We start from the raw sequence: 19,292 nt of genomic DNA, 5'->3' as shown, positions 1-19,292 counted from the left end.
AAGGGGGGTGGGTGGATGGGGGGAGACCGGAAAAGGAAAGGTGGGACGGGGGGTCTGGAGCGGGCTCTCGCTCTCGCTTGGCTCGTGGAGTGGAAGGAGGATGGCCCGTGCTCCGAGCTAGCATCTCCCCTGCCATCCCAGCACCGAGATCCACGCTCCCTGCCGTTGGACGTCGCTCTGCTGCTCTCCCACTTCATCCTACTACCTCCGTACACTCTGCCGAGCACCACGACCGACACCGTGAGGGGGGAGTCGCTCCTCCATCCCTCTCACCCCTGGGCCACCGCCATCACCCAGCCCTCTTCGACTGTGTGGGACCTGCCCTGCCCCCAGCACCGGTAACTGAGCGCAGGGAAAGAGGGCCTTGACCAAAAAAGGGACTGGAACTGAGCTACACTGTTCTGTTTTGTTGTCAATTTTTATAGCTGTTGTTGTTTCTGCTATTTTGCCTTGTTAGATATCAGTAAAGAACTGTTATTCCTATCCCCATATCTCCTGCCTCACAGCCTCTGATTTGAAACTAAAATAATTAAAAGGGAGCGGGTTGCACTCTGCATCTCAGGAAAAGGGGTTCTTGCCTTTCCTTAGAAAATACCTCTCTTTCAAACCAAGACATGGGGCTTTAAAGAAATTTGGGAAGACTCTGAGATGTATTTTGATAATGAGAACAAAATACAGATAAAAGCAAAATAGAAAGTGAATGCTGGACACCTGCACTCGGCAAGAAAAACAGACCCAGCAAAAACACAAATGAAATTCACACCTATCTTTGGAGTCTGTTCTCTTAAAAAAACCTACAGTTTATAAAAATTTTATTAAGTCAGTTCTAGAAGGCAAAGTTTGAAATGTGATCCCTCTTCTTCAAAGTTAAGCAGTTTAATATTTGATTAGGAAAAAACCTACAGTGGCCAGCTTTGAGAAGTTTCTTCATTTACAGACATAATTAAGAATGATATTATTTTGGCCTTGTATATGCATATGCAAGTGTGTGTTTGTTTATATGCCTTCAGCATAGAGGTATAAGGAAAAACACAGCTTACAGACTTACAATGCATTAGGGGCACTATATTTTGTGCACTAAACCCTATAAAAATGTAAACATAAACAACATTGGTCAGACCTAAGTAATACAATAAATGGAAAAGATTGGTCATGAAGTTGAGTTCAGAATACTCCACAACAGGTCACTTCAGGAAAGGTTTGAAGTGATGCTGGGCCAAACTTCATGTTCTTCAACCCATCTGGGAAGGAGGCTCCAGGAAACAGGCATGAAAAGCAAAGATAAAGTATATAGCAATCTTTTTTGCTATATGGAAGAAAAGATAAAATATCAGCAAGCTCACATTATTTGCGAGGTATTCAATGTTTTAGGGACAAGTATGAACCCCAGAAAAATGAAAGATGAAGCCATCTTTTATCAAAACATTTTCAGTTTCTGTGAAGCAACTAATCAATTAGTGATTTTGTGTTCTGATGAAGAAACATTCATAGTTTTGATATAAAATGATAAGAAACTCACATTTGATGGTTTGAAATAGGCTGAATTCTCATGACCAGATAATTAAAAAAACTGTATTGAGTATTCCCCATATTTAATCATAAGGCTTTTAATTCAGGTATGTTTTCTTCATCTAGTGTAATTTCTTCTGTCATATAATTCTCACTCCTCCTTGGTAATTATTAGAAATCTAATGAAAAGGTGTATTGTGAAAAACCTCAAAAATCTACAAAGGAAAACCATTTGTGTGTGGTCCTGAGATGACAGCTTGTTCATCCTGCCTCATGTCTGCAAGTCACAAGCACCAGTTCTGCCTATGCAGAAACACAGAGCTTTTCTTGGGAGCATTTTCTTCTCATCACTCCAGTTTTTCTTCCTACCTCCTTTCTGCACTGCCTTCACACCAACTAAAACCCATGGGAAAAGCATGTCAGCACAAAAAAAAAAGCTCCCCACAACTGCAACGGTGACTCCAATAGTGACCAGTTAGAGCTAGAGAGGAGTACAACCTCCCCTGTCATCACCTCTCTGTCACCAGTAGCTTCAGCCAGTCTTGTCAAGTTTATTGTGACCTTGATGAACTTCTTTCTTCAACTTCATCTAAGTACTTTTAACATTGATGGCATTTAACATTGGCGGCAGTTGCTCTCTGCTCAAAATTTAACCCATCAAGACATTACTCACATTTCCTCTTGGGGGAACAAGAAGTGCTTGAATAATTTCCAGCTTCAAAAGTAAATTAACAAAATCCCAAACTATAAGATGTTTATCTCCCAAGCACTTTTTCCAGGTGGAGAGGCAATTTGGAAGTAAAGCTTTCATGAAAAGTTGTAGGCATCCCTACCATAGAAATACCATTGTGAATGTACACTCTATCATAGTCAGGTGGATTATTCTGAGTTTAAGATCACTATTCTGCTTTAGATGGCACAGGAGGTGTTGCGTGGTCTGCCTCTTAACAGGAAGTTCTTAATACACAGTAGCACAGTAAAGTGAAGTGCTGATCTTAACAGCTTTTAATTAACCTGCGGATCACTGTGAACCCATTTGTATATTCCTCGTGATTATAAATCACACTGAAACTGAAAGCAGAAAAGTCAAATGAGTAAAGGTGAAAAGCTTTGCAAAAGCATTTTTCAAAAGGTGAAAGCTTTGCAGAGATACAAAGGGCAAAAATTATTTTGAGTAGTCTACGTTGCTTTGAAAAAATCCTGAGGAAATGATTCAGCAGTTATCTGAGGAAACTAGGTGCCATAAGAAGAGGTGTCTTGTTCAGTCTTCACAATTTTTCTTCTTCCTGTCTCTGGTCTTCACTATGTCCAGTCACACAAATATAAAATGGATAGATGAAGACATTAAGTGAAATGGTAATTTAGAGAGACCATGCAAGATGACCAGAAAGGGTTTGTCTTGATGTTTTTCCCAAAGTGAGGCATCATGGTGGAGCAGGCACTCAAAGAGCCTCCTTTTTGCAGGTTTGAAATGCAAGTCAGGATGTTTCAATTTTATCTAGGCTGTAATCCCATCCTTTACATAGTGTCTAATCTAGAGAAAAGGTACCACCAGTGTCAGATGAAACACACCTTTAGCCAAAGTAACCACACTTTTTGCATTATTGCTTTTACTTTTACCATTGTTTTCTCCTATTCTGCCACAGACTTTAGTGTCCCACTTCCATTTGGCCTAGGTCAGCAATGTTTCCTCTGCAGAGGAGCTTAGTGCAGAGTTGAACCTACAGGGAGTCAGGACATCCCTTCCAGCCGTACATGACCTGGGAACTCTACCACCTTTTGCCTAAGGGAGTGAAGAGCTCTGTAACTGCAGGCAGGACCACACAAGTGAAGGGTTTTGGTCAAGTTGAGCAATAGTTCGCCAAGAAGCCTTCATAACTTATGCCTGGAATCTGAAGCCAAAGAACTTCTGCTGGATTTCATCTGTGAAATTTGGGATTTAAAGAGATAGGCATGCTCTAAAGATGCGCTAGCTCTTTCAGATCATAGCAGAGGTTGAAAAGTTCAGCTGAAGCAAAGAGGACTTTAACCAGGTCTTCCTTGGTAAGGTATCTCTTGTGGATCACTTTAATTAAATGGGCTGTCACACAAGAAGCAGTCATATTTTAATGCAGGCAGGTTTCTAGTGTTAACAGAGACAAGTATGTCAGAGTGAGCAAGCCACTGGTCTAAATTCAGCTACAAGATTGGGTGAGTCATCTGTAGGCAAGAGGCTAATGTCAGCACAGTTCTTAGGAAAGACTGACTCTTGAAATATCATATCTGAATGTATGGTCTTTTTGAGCTACAAAAATCTGTCAGGCCCATTGCCAAGAGGAATTGGGTTGCACATGCTGCAGCTTTGGTTCCTTGGTGCTCAAACAGGACGATATACACACACATACAATTCCAAATCCAGGACTGCTGTATTATTTTTAAACGGCAGTGGGTGCCAAGGAATTTTCCCTCAGCAATTGTACACCCTCTGGATGGACATACTGTATTCCATAGGGGTCAAACATCTAGGTGGAAAATTTCTGATTAATAAATGCCACAACTAGCTCTCCTAGCTCCTCCGCACAGCAGCTTGCAAAGGTATTCCACCTAAGTGCTTGTTCTGCAAGATTCCAGATTCACAGCACTCTGCTTGTAAGTTATTTTTATGTAATTTGAAGACTAAACCCCTGGTATCTTCAGGCAGTTGGCTAAGGTACCTGACAGAGCAGCAACACTTACCTTGGGTCCCTCTGTGATAAGGAGACAGCCGGCTCACTCAGTGCTGATTAGGATCTTATTTGCAAATGTCATACCACTTACGCAAGAAAAAACGTGTGAATGTGTGTTTCTGTTTTACAGGATAATTTGATCCTGTCTGAAAATACAGGCTAAGGTATTTAAAAACAAAGAGAACAATCTGTGGAGAGGAATACAGAATCCTGCTAAAAATGTTGTATGTCTGGTCTGGGAATACTTATGTTCTAAGGAGGAGGCTATAAATGAATACTTAACCACTTTAGTCCTGTGATGACCCTCACGTGGTTTTGGGACATGCTGCATGATATTCGTTATCTGCCACTCCACTGAAAATAACGGGAGCATGCATAACAGAGCCAGCCTGGAGGGAAGAATTGCCTCCAGGAACTACCAGACTGTCCTGCCTCATATAATGTGCTGATGATTTCAAAACAATGTAATTCTGCTATCCTAGATGCAATAAATGCTATTTATTAATTCCAAATCAAAAGCATATGTAGGCTGAGCTCCACATTTTAATACCTGGAATAGTACTGCTGTTGCTATGCAAATCGTAAATCATTTTGTAAGGAGGGAAATATATATTATTTAGTACATAAATGATTTTAGGGTTGCATGACATTAAAAATATTACCCAATATAAAATTTTAACCAATAAAAGTGCAAAGTTTAGCTATTCATTATATTTCTTATTGGAAACTATTTGGACAATCTCTGCACATTTTCTTTGCCCTTGTGAGCATTACTAGTTTTAGCACAAATGATCATTCATCTAAGAATTCATGCCTGAAACGAAATGATTCACCATTTGTTATTGTCTTCCAATAAATGTTTGTTACCCAGTCATAGGAGGGAAAGCACAGTTACTATGCAGCTCTTCACACAGAACAAATAGAGAGTAGTAGCAAGAAGCACTGAGCCAATTCTGGAGATGAACTGTATCAGTCCAAGGTAATATCAGATACAAATCCCTCTTCTTTCCTTTCATGCTCCACCAGAGAAACAATCATTCCCAACTAAGCACAAGAGTGTCTCAGCTTTACTGCTGAGAATAAGTGTGGAGCTGGTGGCAGGACAAGACATCCTGGTGGCAGGATAAGCCTCTCCCTCCCCAGATTGTGAGGAAGCACAGGTTGAGGGAGGTACTTCAGGCTGTCCTGCCTGTGTTTCAGTGGCTCTGTACTTCCCTTGACTGGTCAGGTGCCATTGATGTTGTCTGGCATCTTACTTTCAACACCAAAGGAAAAACAGGAATTTCAAATGTAGAAAAATATGAAACCCAAATCAGGGCTTTTAATGAAGGTCCAGGTGGGCATGATCAAGACTGAGTGCATGCCAGTACTAAAACAAAGGACCACAGCCAGGTCTTTGTGTTCCCCAGCATTGCCTCAGCATTGTTTTCCATCCAAGATTACCTGGGCTAACATCTGTCTCCCTGTTCTTTATGGTTCAGTAAATCTGACAGCGACAGTGTCCTACTATCATGAGACAATTCAGAAACCTAGATTTATAGCATTCTGTGTAATGTATTGTATTGCCCATTAGCTTCAGCACTACAAGAACAAGTGCAAAGCAGAGGTCAGTCTGCAGCCATCAAATTGGAGCAGTTGGGAAAAGTGTGTTTATAAACTCATCTCAAACCCGTTGAGTTCCAATTCCTAGATCCAATTCATTTGGTATGAAGGTCATTTTCTCTATCTAATATACTGAACTTTTGCATTTTTTCCCCAGAATAAAATAATCTGTCTGGACCCTGTTAAGCAAACTGTGCAAGCATGTCTTTAACAGACTAGCGGCTAGTCCAGAAAAAAAAAAAAGCCAAAGAAATATGTAAAAAAATTTAAAGGGGAAAAAAAGGCTCTGGATTCTAAAGTCCCTAATTATGGAGAAAAGGAATATTTGTGTGTTGAATGAGAAATAAAAAACAGAGAAGTGAATTATTCAGGATTTAAGTGCAGTATTGGAGTCATTGTTAATTCTGCTACTGTCCAAAAAAATCACCTGCAATTAAAAGTCAATGAAGAAAGGCAAGATACAGCTCACACTGTGGTTGACACTGCGGCAGCCCAGTCCCCTGATCTTGGCTGGAGTGTTCCATGTCATGTAAATAATGATACACTCAAATAAATGGCCTTTGACACCATGGCTCACAATAACTGGGGTCTCTTTGAATGCAGCCAGTTCTGCTCCTTTGGAGCTGTATGGTTATGGATTCTCAAGTTCCTCTACTGCCACATGAGGCTGTTGTGTAAGTGCTCCCTTGTGGCCTTACTGCTGAGTGTCTCTGCTCAGTACCTCCTGGTTACTCTCCGTACTCCTGTGTTGTGCACCAGAGTCATGCTTTCCCTTTCCTTCTGCTTCAACTCCAAGAAGAGAGGGTCTGAAAAAGCATTTATCTTTCGTATTACAGTGAAGTGAATATCCTGTGATTGGTCTTTAAGGCACTTTACAAAGGGCAGAAAGCATCAAAAGACTGTGCTAACTAAATTTCTGTAGTGTTGGGCTCTGCTTTGTTAGAGATTTCCTAGGCTTGTAAGCACATCTTGCTCCCACTGATCAGTTCTGCTCAGCCAATTTCTCTCCTTGGTGCTTTCATCTTAGTTTTTTGGTTCATGGTTGACTTACACATGCTTTGAATAATTTTTGGGCTAATCATTAGCCTTCCCTGCAAAAGGTGTATTTCTGATAACTATCCCCTCTCCTTTTTTTCAATACCATGCACTTCTAATTACATCTCCTGCCAAAGTTCACTTGAGTTTTTGTGTCATGCCTTAGAGAGCAGTTCAGAGCAGAGTGGATTACACTGCATGGCACACACTGCACAGCATTTCCATCAGTGCATTTGTAAATTTGACATCAGTAAGGTTTTCTCTATGTTCCAGTGTCTTACATAAGTAGGCCTTAGTGGGAATCACCTCAATCTAAAATGAAGTTGGCAAGTAACAGGCTCAATCATTTGGAAAGCGCAACTCATTAAAGAGAGCAGAGCACTCTTACTACTTTTGGTCCATCTTTACTGCTTCCAGAGGGGCAGTTTGCATGGCCAGATGGTCAGCTTTTCCAGCTGTTAAAATACTTTTGAGAGGACAACCATTTAAGATAAAACTGTGTCACTGGGGATAGACGCTGACCTCTGCAGGAAGACGGTGGTTTGGCTCAAGGACTAGGCCCTCCCAGCCAGAAGGCTGCAAGGAGGTGAATTCTGCGACATCTCTCATTGAACCTCATTACTCAATCTAATGATCCCTCTCAAGTCCAGGCATTACATTGGTGTGCAGGACAGCAAGGCCTGGTATTTTGAATCCTGACAAAAGAGCAACTAATTTATATGCTGATCATTACCATGTCATTAACATCCCCATTACCTAACAAATTGATTGAGATGTCCTGGCTGGCATCAAGAAGCATCTTACACCACAGAAACATTGTCAGAACCCCTTGAATTTGAGCTGCAATGCCAAAACCCAGTCTAGCATGACACGATTCTCATCACAGCTTGTGAATGGATGGAAAGCCAGTTCTGGGAGTTGCCTTTATTGCCTCAAAGTCGGCATTCAGGACCCATGTGAAATCTCACCTACCTTCCCACTGCTACCCCAGGGGTAGAGGAAGGTTTCCTATTAGTTCTGTGTCACATCTGCCAACTTCACACAGTGTTCTGGGTGCTAGAAAATGCCTTGAAGAACACCAAGTACTTGTGTATGGGCAGCTGAACCTGCTTCTGGTGGCTAGCCAGTGAACCAGGCTGATTTTGTGCTAGTGGGAGGATTTAGATATATGAACAAAGGTTTCTAGTTCTGCTGTGTAAACCCCAGTCCCCACATGGCAGAGGGCACATATCCTGAAGATCCTGTCAGAGCCACTGGTCCTGTTGGGAGGTTATTGCACCCTGTGTATTCTAGATAACTCCTTCCAGCACCAAACCATCCATCTCTGCTAGGTGGGAAGACAGCCTAGACACACAGTACTCAGACAGATTCCTATATACACCCACAAGCAGGTTCCTTTGTTTGGAGTTGAATTCCACTCCCAGTTTACCAGAGGGGAATTCTATTAAGTGTGTCCAAACATTAATGCCTTTGGTCTGCTTCTCAGATTGAGCCAAATTAGCATGGGTGTCTTGGTTTGAAAGACAGGTATTTGCTAAGGAAAGGCGAGAACCCCTTTCCTGAGATGCAGAGAGCAACCCCCTCCCTTCTAATTATTTTAGTTTCAAATCAGAGGCCTTCAAGCAGGAGATGTGGGGATAGGAATAATAGTTCTTTACTGATATCTAAGAAGGCAGAAAACAACAACAGCTATAAAAATTGACAACAAAACAGAACAGTATAACTCAGTTCCAGTCCCTTTTGGCCACAGGCTGTCTCCCTGCGCTCAGTTACCGGTGCTGGGGGCAGGGCAGGTCCCGCGCAGTTGAAGAGGGCTGGGTGATGGCGGCAGCAGCCCAGGGCTGAGAGGGATGGGGAAGCGACTCCCCCCTCCTCACGGTGTCGGTCGTGGTGTTCGGCAGGGTGTCCGGAGGTAGTAGGGTGAGGTGGGAGAGCAGCAGAGTGATGTCCAACAGCAGGGAGAGTGGATCTCGCCGCTGGGATGGCAGGGGAGATGCCAGATCAGAGCGCCGGGGCGTCTCCTCCCACTCCACAAGCCAAACGAGAGACTCCCAGCCCACTCCATACCCCCGTCCCACCTTTCCTTTTCCGGTCTCCCGACCCCCCCTCCCTTCACCCACCCCCCTGAGAGAGAACATTACCGTTTGAAGGTGCAGCCACAACTACTTAGCATAACAATGGGAGAAATTCCACAGAAAGAAAAGGGAACCATTCAACCCCCAACAATGGGACACAAGAGGCTCTGCAAGGACCTGTGCCTTTAGACATCTAGTTAGCCATTTAGCTAGCCATTGCTAAATATAGTAGTATGTAATTGAAAATTGCCACCTTATGGGGGCAATGTACACAATCTCACCTGCCTGATTATGAAATCATTAACTATTTTATTGTTGTCATCTTTGTTTTTTCTCTGGAAGTAATAGGCATTTTTCATGTTAGAAGCAATCACAAACTAGACTGAAACAGCACATTGGAAATTGATTAAAATCGTAAGTGTTCTTTTAACTATTCTTTCATTCCACTGTAGTATGAAATTGAAGAAAAGCACCCAGCCCAACGAGATTAAGCTCCCACAAGCAGCATAAAATGGCCTTAGTGGATGATGACACCAAAAAACCTAATTCCAGACCTTTGTGCCCTTTTTGTTCCTGCAGCAGTGTCCCTTTAGCTGTTGGATGAGTTGAGTCAGGAAACTATGATCTGAAAAGGAGTTTTGCTGTGTTTTATACCTGGTTAGTTTTCAACCAGATGTGGCTCATCCAGGCACTCCACAGAACTTACTGCTGGCACATGAAAAACGTGGGACCAAGTGAATATAAATTAAGTCTATTACGAAACCGCGATCTGGAAAACTATCTAAAATTTTTTTCATTTATGGTCTGGGGAAATGAATGGATCTTGCAACATTTGGACTAGGTAAAAACTATTAATAGCTTTAATGCAAAAGCCTTTGTTTTCTCTGCAAAGCAGCAGTGACTGATCAGCAATCACTCTTGTGTGCTGATCTTGCAAGCCTAACAGAGGTTTTCCCGCTGCTGAGTCCCAGATGTTTCACAGAACTATTTGTCCTACATACTTCTAAAGACCCATTATCTGGATAGCTGACTCGTGCAGCAAAAGATTTTCCAACCCAGAATATTTCCTCTCAGTGCTCTGTGCTATGGTTTTCAGGCATGCATGCAATATTTAAATTTATATGTTTATTATTTATTATGAAGTCATTCCTTTGAAAAAGACTCCATTGCGTAAAGAAAAAAGAGCACATTTAATGCTGCAATCAGAACATAGTGAGGATTTGAGGACTGAGATAATTCCACTGACACAGGGCCAGAAATTTTGCAGCTGAGATTGTCATAAACCAAACACCTGCCTAGATTATTTCTGAATTTTTATGCCAGAGGTGCTGATCTTGTAGATCTAAAAAGCAGACTGCAGACCTGATGAAAAAATGCAGGAGTCTGATGGTTTGTAAGGCAGGGAGAGGTTGCAGGAAAAGCTTATGCTTGGACTGAGGAAAAAGTAGAGCTTTTTTATTTTGCAAGTATTCCAGCAGTTTATATAGCTGGTAACTATGTACCTATGTAACTGATGTTTTTTTGGAAAGACCAGTGGAATGGTAGGATGAGTTTTGCTAAGGCAAGAACAACAGCCCTCTTTAAGAAATACTCCTGCAAAGTCACAAGTTGCCAGTTTCACCTCCCAACATAGTGGTGGGTAGAACCTGTAACTGCACAGCAGAATGGCAGCAAGCCCAGAAATGTCCTCCTACAGCAAGTCAGCTCACCTCACCCCACATCCCCTCACTTCATTCCTCCTAAGTTAGCAGCCAGGCTGAGCTACCCTGCACTGGGCAGTGTTTCCTTGCAGACCTCTCTGCACTCCATGTGTGCAGAACAAAGACCTACACAGCTCCCCTCCAAGGGCTCCCCATTCTCAAAATACACCTTAGATTCGATTTTCTCATGCTGGTTCATGAGGAATTTGAAACTGGGAAGGATCTGTAAAGGAAGGATAGCACATGTGACCAGTTTCCTTTTCACCCAAGGTTACAAAACATGGCTGGGTACAAGGCCCAGCCAGAGCATCTCTGTCTATCAGCACAGGACTCGATGCCCTCCTTGGCATGACACAGCCTCACAGTGAACAGCCCCAGTGTGCACTAACAGAAGTTTTACTTGTCTGCAACTGGCTCATACATCTGACCTGGTCAGAGAAGGGCACAGATGTGCCTGTAAACAACACATCCATGGAATTCAGAATCTGTGGTGATAGCATCATATTTATGCCCAACACATGCAGAGCACCTGTAGGAAAGCATGAGTGTTACAGTAGCATAAAATGTTGTAAACAAGCTCCATATAAGATAAATAAATGTTGCAGTGTTGTTCAGTTTAGTTTCTCTTCTATGTTGGTTTGTTCTATGTTTGCACCAGAGTTTGTAGAAAATGTTTGATCCCTTCCCGCCCTTACCCTTGTCTATCAGCCCTAAACCCGACCTATGTTCCAGATTGTTGCCTGCCTGTCTCCCCAGTCTCCACCCAAAGCCCCATCAATCCTCTCTAGCGCCTCCTATATTTCCAGAATGTTCTGTGTCAGTTCTCCCCTCCTCAGTATATGATTTGATGTAGTAAATGTGTTCCCACCCATGTTGTCCCTAATTGGTTAGTTACATATTCCTCCCCACCCTGTGTACCTCCCCCAAGCTGCTGCAATTGGTCAGTGTTTTGTACCCTCCCCTAGGACCTCCCCAGTATTTAAGTCGATGCACGGCTATTTGCTGTGCATTTTGCGGTTCCTTCTCCCTGACTCTTGACCTGTATCCTGACTCTCACCAATAAACCCTTCCTCTGGATCCGTAAAAGGTCTCCTCTGCACTCTTTATTCTCCCCAGACCAATCACCCAGGCTATAGCATGGAGCTATACCTCTACCTTGGGTTCCCTTTGGGATCCTGCGGAGAGGCCACTCCTGATGAGGGCTTGCCCGGAGCTAGCCGGGGCCCAGACAGAGTGGGCAAGAAGGTGAGCCATGTCAAATAAACAAGGTGGCATTGCTGACATTAAGCCTGGTTGCTATGTTGCCCTACTCCTTTGCAGAACTGTTTTCACCTTGGCAAAGGGGGCTCACGTATAATTTGGAAACATAACACAGTCAGTTTCCACTGCCTCAATCACAGAAACCTCCATCACCCCATGCAAACATTTAGAAAGAGGCACAATGACCCCTCTTCATGTGCATAAGTCAAGGGGTGCAGCCAACATAAGAACATTATAAGGAAAACATGTCACTGCAGCAGGTGCAGCAACTGTGTAACAATTGATTTTTCATCTCCTTTGCTGAGCACATTCACTGTTTGCTGAACTTTATACTGGCTCTCAGAGTCAGTATACAAAACTGGCAAGTTTTCTGGCTTGTCACGCCTTGGAATTACACAGAAATCCTGAACGCCATCAAATCTATTTAAACTCCTAATTAGCACAGTACTTCTGCTTAGACTAGTTTGGGCCTTTATAGAAAAAGATACAAAACCACAAAAGCAACAATAAAATTTGCTTTGTCATGGCTCCAACAGTTTCACAGTCACTTGACACCTGCCTTCATAAATCAGCTTACAGTCCTGACAAGATGAGCTTCTTTAAAATACCCTTTTATTACTTCATAGGACACTAGCTTTTTGCCACTATAGTGTCAAACCAACCATATTCTTCCTGGAAGAGCTTGTACTCCATCCTCTCTTCTACTTCCAAAATAGAGACTTGTTTTAAAAACACTGTGCTGGTTCAGACTGCAGCTCCTGAGCATGAATGTAGAGGAGAAAAGGTGAGAAGTAGCTGAGCAAAAATGAGGGTAGCAGAAGGATGCAATCTAGTTCCTAAGGTGGAAGGAAGTCATTATGTTCAGAAATCTCAGACTAAGAGGAGGGAGTAGTCCTTCAGATAATACCTTAGTGATAGGGTTGGTGTGCACAAAACACATCCAGAGTGAGACGCGCTTTGGCCAGCAAGGCATGGATAGGGTCCCAGACCAGTAGGTGCTTTTGTTAATCAGCACAAGAAGTGGATTAGGAGCACTACTGAGCGCCTTTGTAACACACTTAGATGGGTCACTGGAACCTGGTCCTACTGGAGGAGGTCTAGAGCCACTCAAAATGAATCTCTTTATTGAACTCCTTATGCAGTGCTTGGGGCATACTGAAAAAAGACAAGTTCAGCACATTCAAGAAGACCTGCCCAGGCCTATTGTTCTCAGAAAGTTAATTTCCCTTGATTATTCTTTGATTTGACTTTTAAATACCCTGGTAACAACCTGCCTGTGAGGCACAATGGAGTCAACAGCAACCATAGTTAACTTCAGGACGTTTTTGGCATTGCTGCTGTGGAGCAGGCTACTAGCAACAGCTTAGCTTGAGGTGTCAGTGTGCTTTTGACATGCACAGATTTGTATTTTTTCTTTTCTTGATCGAGGGCTGAAGACTAGAATATCTACATTTAGTCATCTTCATGTGAACTAGGTACCTACGGTCCCCATAATAGAGATCTTATCAGTATAGTCAGCCTGGCCATGACATTAGGAGTCTAGTTCGTGGCAAACCAAATTATTTCCTAGAATCCCTTGACTGTGTTGGGAAGTTAAATAACCTTGGACATGACCTGGTTGCTGACAGTGCTGAGCACCAAACTGGATGCTTCAGGATGTTATTTCAGATCTCAATGTGCTGTACTGGGAGATCCTGTGTTGCATCTGCAACCTCCTTGTAGGTGTCTCAGATTTCCTGTAGTATCTCAAGCAACATGAGAAGTCTCAGTGAAGGCAACTGAATCACCCTTGGAGCCCAGGTGTTGCCATCTGTGCAAACACTTCAGTGCAGGCACTCCAGTTCTGAGCTGAATCTTACATAAGGCAGCTGTATGGCAGGTAACACAGCCAGTCTTCACAAGAAGGCTTTGCTGCACCTCCCCATACTGGCATGTGGTGGGAGAGCCATCCCTCACAGCACTACACTCAGCCTGCAGCTCAGCATTTTTGTCCTTGCATCCTTTCTGCTCAATAGGGAAGTTCTTCCTCTTTTGTTCTGATCAAGAATCTTGCCCATGGAGTTCTGGGCCTTTCTGCTGGTCCAGCTGCTGGTGGGGTTTGTTGTAGATGACCCCAGACTAGCCTTGCATACTGAGCTGATTTGGTCTTCAGTGGTGTTCATATCGATGATGCTATTAAGTGTTGTGACCTTTGGTAGGAAATGGAAATGTTTTTTCTGTCATTGACAATCATCTCACTGCTGATACTGCAACTCTATGCTTTGTTTTACCAAGAACACCTAGGCCCCTACCACACTCCCCCAGTCCCCTCCCTTCCTCCTGCAGCTCTGCAGCAGTTGTGATGACAGCATGTTCTGAAAATGTCTACACCCAGCTTCCCCCCAAAGGGGAATTTCCCAAGAGAAAGAAGAAACCACAGTAGAAGGATCTGCTCCAGGCTGGTCAGAAGCAAAGTACAATTCTTGGGCTCTCCTCTTGTCTCACTCTACTTAGTCACACTGTTTCATTCAATGAAATATTAGGAAAAAGGTGTTGCAGTCAAAATATTTATGAAGAAAAATAAAAGGTCAAGAATACAAGAAAATTGCCAATTTAGAGTAAGGAAGCTGTTGAATAATTGCATTCCTGAAAGATTTCAGCTAAATGCTAGATAAAACTCCAGCACCAGGGAGTGGGTGTAAACATGAATGGAATTGGTGAGTTTGAGCCAAGTTACCATCTTTTTAATACATTTATAAAAGTGATGGATCAATGGACAACCATCAGATCTTCATGTTTTTGCCAACCACCATGCAGCCTCACCATGATACCTCTTTTTTTCCTGACAATCTTATTAAAAGCCACATGTAAACATGCTTCCAAGGATGTGCTGCCAGTGCCTCCTGTAGTTTCTCAGGCAACAGGTGGACTGTGGCTCATGAGCCAGCAGTGCCAGCAAGTGCAGTCCCTGCAGATGGCTGAAGTGAGGAAGTCTCAGCACCCAGAACCCACGCTGGTCCAATAAGGCTGGAAGAACCCTGGAGGAAGAAGATACTAACAGAATGACTTATTCCAAGAACAGCAAAGATGGATGCCCAAGAATCCTACAGTCAGAATCCTCTACCTATCTTCACAGTCGTACAAGTCTTAATCCACTACAATGAATTAGCTACAGTGCACAGCTGTTGGTAACAGCTCAGAACAATGCCTTAAAAGACATGTGACTGGATGCTTCTAAAGAGAGATGCAACTCCAATGCCAGTCCAAGCTCCTGAGTCAAAGGTTTGATGTCACCACTGCCAAGCTGAGGAACTCAGTGATCAGAAATGTTAAGAATGATGCCAGGGTTTCTGATAGGCCCCTCGAAGGGCTAAGGTTTCTGGGCAGAATCCAGTTTCTGCATTTTCCTCCATACCAGATCCATTCCAGTTTCCAGCTGGATTCCAGTTTCCAGGTCTTCCCTCATACCAGATCCGTTCTGGTTTCTGAGGGGAATTTGGTTCCCAGATTTTCCCCCATTCTGGATCCATTCCAGTTTCTGGTTGGAATTTTGCTCCATCAACAAACTCCAAGGCACCACTGGTAAGTAGTTTGAAGACTTTTGCATATTTTTTAAGTAGGCTTGTTGTTTGCTTGTTTGTTTTTAAAGCAGATGGAGTAGTGCACTATTTCCCTGAGGCTACCAGAGGTGGAATGAGGAAGGCCCAGCCCCCAAAGGCGGCACAGGGGACCCTGGGTGCTGATGCACAGGCAGCACAGGGGACCCCTGGCACACTTGTGGGTGCCAGGTCGTGACCAGCAGCCAGGGCTGTACCCTGCCTCTACCACACCAGCCTCAGCTTCTGCAGCCTGAAACATGGCTGGCTCAGGTGTTTAAATCAAGAGCCGAAGTATTTCACTGGTCAATTTGGGACAGGAAAAATTCATCACTGCAAGTATATTATAAGCCTGCCACTACATTTCTGTGAAGGACAATCACCATGTTGGAGTGAAACACCTGGGTAAGTACTGAAGTGTTGCATCACGTTATTTAACTGCTGTTTTCCTTTGTCAGATGGTTTGTTCCATTGTTTGTACCCCTCCCCTTATTGTAGTTCAGTTGCCCTAATTCCTGCCTTTCCCTGATCAGTCAACCCTAGTCCCAACCCACTTCCAGACTCTTCCCTGTCCTTCTCCCTAATCCCCTCCCAGGCCTATGCCAATCCCTCCTAGCCCCTCCTATTCTTCCAGTATTTTCTGTATCAGTCATCCCCTTCTTGGTATATGATTTGATGTTACATATGTCTCCCTGCCTATGTTTCCCCCTATTGGTTGTATGTATAATTAGTCCCGCCTTATGTTACCCCCCTAAGTTGTAGCGATTGGTTGCTGTATTGTACCCTCCCTTGTGGGAGGTCCCCTATTTAAGTTGCTGCACGCCTGTGTTCCTTGCCTTTTTGGGTTCCCTTCCCTCGTGCCCAGTTGTCTCCCCCCCACTTCCCTAATAAACCCTACCCTGGAACCTGAAAAGGTCTCTCCTCATTCCTTTGCCTCCCCTCGGACATGGATATTGCCGCAGTAAGGGCGGACAGCCCTAGCTGGACTCCTGCTTCAGAGAAGTTGGGAGACAGCCCACTCTCGGCGTTGGTCTCACCTTCAGGGCTAGCTGGGCAAGTCAGAGCAGGGTGGTGAAGGCAAGCTGCGTCACTGAAGCATTTTCAGATTCATATTAGCCTACATTTCTGTGACCTTCTTTTTATACCTGCACTGTTTCATACTGCTGGGGTGGGGCACAAGTTCCTTGTTCACTATTCTAGAAAAAAAAAAAAAACACACCCACATCATGCGCCAGCACTGCCCCACCTCCTCAGAAACCCAGTAGCTCTTAACAAAACCAACCTTCAGAAAGCTAAGTATTTCAAATGAGAACAAGCATAGAGAGAGGACAGAAAAAGATGCATCCTCCTTAACCATTTGTATTACCATTAATATATGCATGCAGTGCTCTGCAATCAAACTCCTAAATTCTACTTCTACTTTTAGTATACCAAATATTTCTCTTCAGAACTCCTTGTTCTCCAGTCAAACCCTTCTAGGAAGGTAATCAAGGAGATACAGGATGTATTTTTAGTACATACTTCACTAGTCAATTAAATCCAATGCACAGGATAACTTCACTAAACCATCAGTGGTGACTAAAGTGATGAAAATACAAGCACATGTTCATGTCTTAATTTGGAGCTCTTCAAAAGGCTTGAAAATTGAAGCCTTGGACCTTGAAGGTTCAGACAAAGAAAGTGGACAGCACCTTCCTTCTGCTGGAAGCCTTGAAGTCCTCCACTGCAGTCTGCAGCCTACACTGATCATCTGAATACTGCAAAAGTTCTCCAAAGACGAACAAGGCTAACAGATGCACACAAACCCTGATCAAAAGCACTTGATGTTCTTGAAGAGTAATAGCCAATCTTTACTTTCTTAAAGACAAGATGACTATTCTTGTCTTTAGTAATAGTAGGAAAAAAATCTGATGTTTTGTAAAAGCTATTTTCACAGGGTTTTGTTAATTTAATTTTTGTTAAGAATTGAGGAACACAGAAAGGCCCGCCACTTTTTTTTGCAGAATGCCATATAAACTGCTACATTTAATTCACCAACAGGGTATTTAACATCATCTGCAAATACTGACCACATACAGTTCTGGTTCATACAAATCCCCATTACCTAAGAAAGGAGCAACTCAGCAAGCAGTATGCAAAGATTAGCAATTAAGCATTACTGCAACCAATTACGTGCCCTCATCCTTTTTTGCCAGCAGCTATGGATGATACCTTTCTACCCTCACACATGCCACTGAAAGGTCCTTGCCTTGAGCTCTCACACCACCTCTATCAGTGCCTGTGCAAAGTGGCCCCTTTTCAGCATCACCACAGCTATCACAAGGTAGCTGAATCGAGGGAAAAAAAGAGGTGGCCAGCAGAGGGAAGTTGCTCCCGGGGACGGCTCACTCCCAGATTTAGCGTCCTTTACGTCTTCTTCCCAGAACGGGGAGGAAAACACCTCGGGGGACCACGGCGCTGGGTGGGAACAGCTGGCATGGCACTGATCGTGCTCCCCACATCAGACTACCCATACGGCTGTGGGGACCCTGAGTTCGCCGGAATCAGCCACGTGTGGCAAGAAGGGTAGCTCGGCAAAGGTGGCCAGTCCCTCATCACCCTCCTGGGACTGTCGGCCTCGGCTCCCCTCTCTCGCCACCGGCACCAGCAGTGCCAGCAGCCCCGTGTTGTGGCCGCCGCTAGTTGCCCACCTGGCTGTGCACAGCCTGACCTGCCTCATTGCTCCGCGGGGTCACACGGCCCCCGCTGGGCTGCTGCCGGGGCATTTGCTGCGCAACAGGAAGCAGAAGCGCACTCGCCATCCCACCCAGTATCTCCTCTCTTCGAGCTACCACGACTGCACTGGCCCGCCCCGCGGCCTGCCGTGTAACTCGACAGCTCCACACCGCATCGCACGCATGCAACCAGGCCCTGCTGAGACTCGGGTGCAGCCGTGGCGCGGCCCCTCCGGAAGAGCCACTGGGGCAGCAGGTTCCCAGCAAGGCTGACCAGACGGCGAGTGTAGACGCCCCTGAGAGTGCAACCGGGGGCAAGCAGAAGACGAGATGGAGATATGGAGGTGACAGCACCGCGCAGTGTTAAATGGCTGATGGTACCGCAGCCGTCCGCTCCGCACCCCCTCGGCTGCTGTCAAGAGGGGGCCCTGGCCTGGCCCACTCCGGTAGTGAAGTGGCTCCCTAGTCCGTGGCCAGCTCTGGGGGGGAGGGGGGGGGGGGGGGTGTGACGGAGGGCTGCAGGCAGTCCCGGGACCGCGCAGCGCTATGTACCACGTGGGGGCAGCCACCGGAGAACCACTCTACACCTCACGAAGGGCTGCAGGGGCACACCAAGACCCCGCGGCAGGTTACTTCTGTTCGAAAAATTAACCCACGATGCCAGAGATTTATGTCCAAAAAGGAGACAGAGGAGTCCTGTAACTTTATTCAAATAAAGGGAGAGGTTATGGGGCATTTCCCCATGTCTCTTAAATGATTTGGGGATGCAGCCCCCTTTTTATCATAAGTTTTCGACCAGATCACCCTCTTCCTTCTCCCCACCGGATGAGATAATCAGAAGGGACTACTAATCAGAATCGCCTACTCTATGCCCCATTCTAATACGCACTCCTCTTTTTATTATCTAAAAGAAAGAAAAATAAACTTCTCCTAATTCTGTTAGGTCTCTCTTCTCTTGCTCTGGGTTCAGGAATTTAACATGGTCTTGGCTGAGCAACAGTCTGTATTGATTAGTAACAGTTTCTAGAACTAAGAGTTTCATTTCTTACTTCACTGTCTATATGTTCCTGGCCTCCTCTATGTCCTGGGGTACAATGCAAAAATGTGTATTCTATCA

The sequence above is a fragment of the Sturnus vulgaris genome, chromosome 5 (genome assembly GCF_052056855.1).
Source record: "Sturnus vulgaris isolate bStuVul1 chromosome 5, bStuVul1.hap1, whole genome shotgun sequence".
In the NCBI taxonomy this organism is placed as follows: domain Eukaryota; kingdom Metazoa; phylum Chordata; class Aves; order Passeriformes; family Sturnidae; genus Sturnus; species Sturnus vulgaris.
This window is presented reverse-complemented; position numbering follows the sequence as displayed.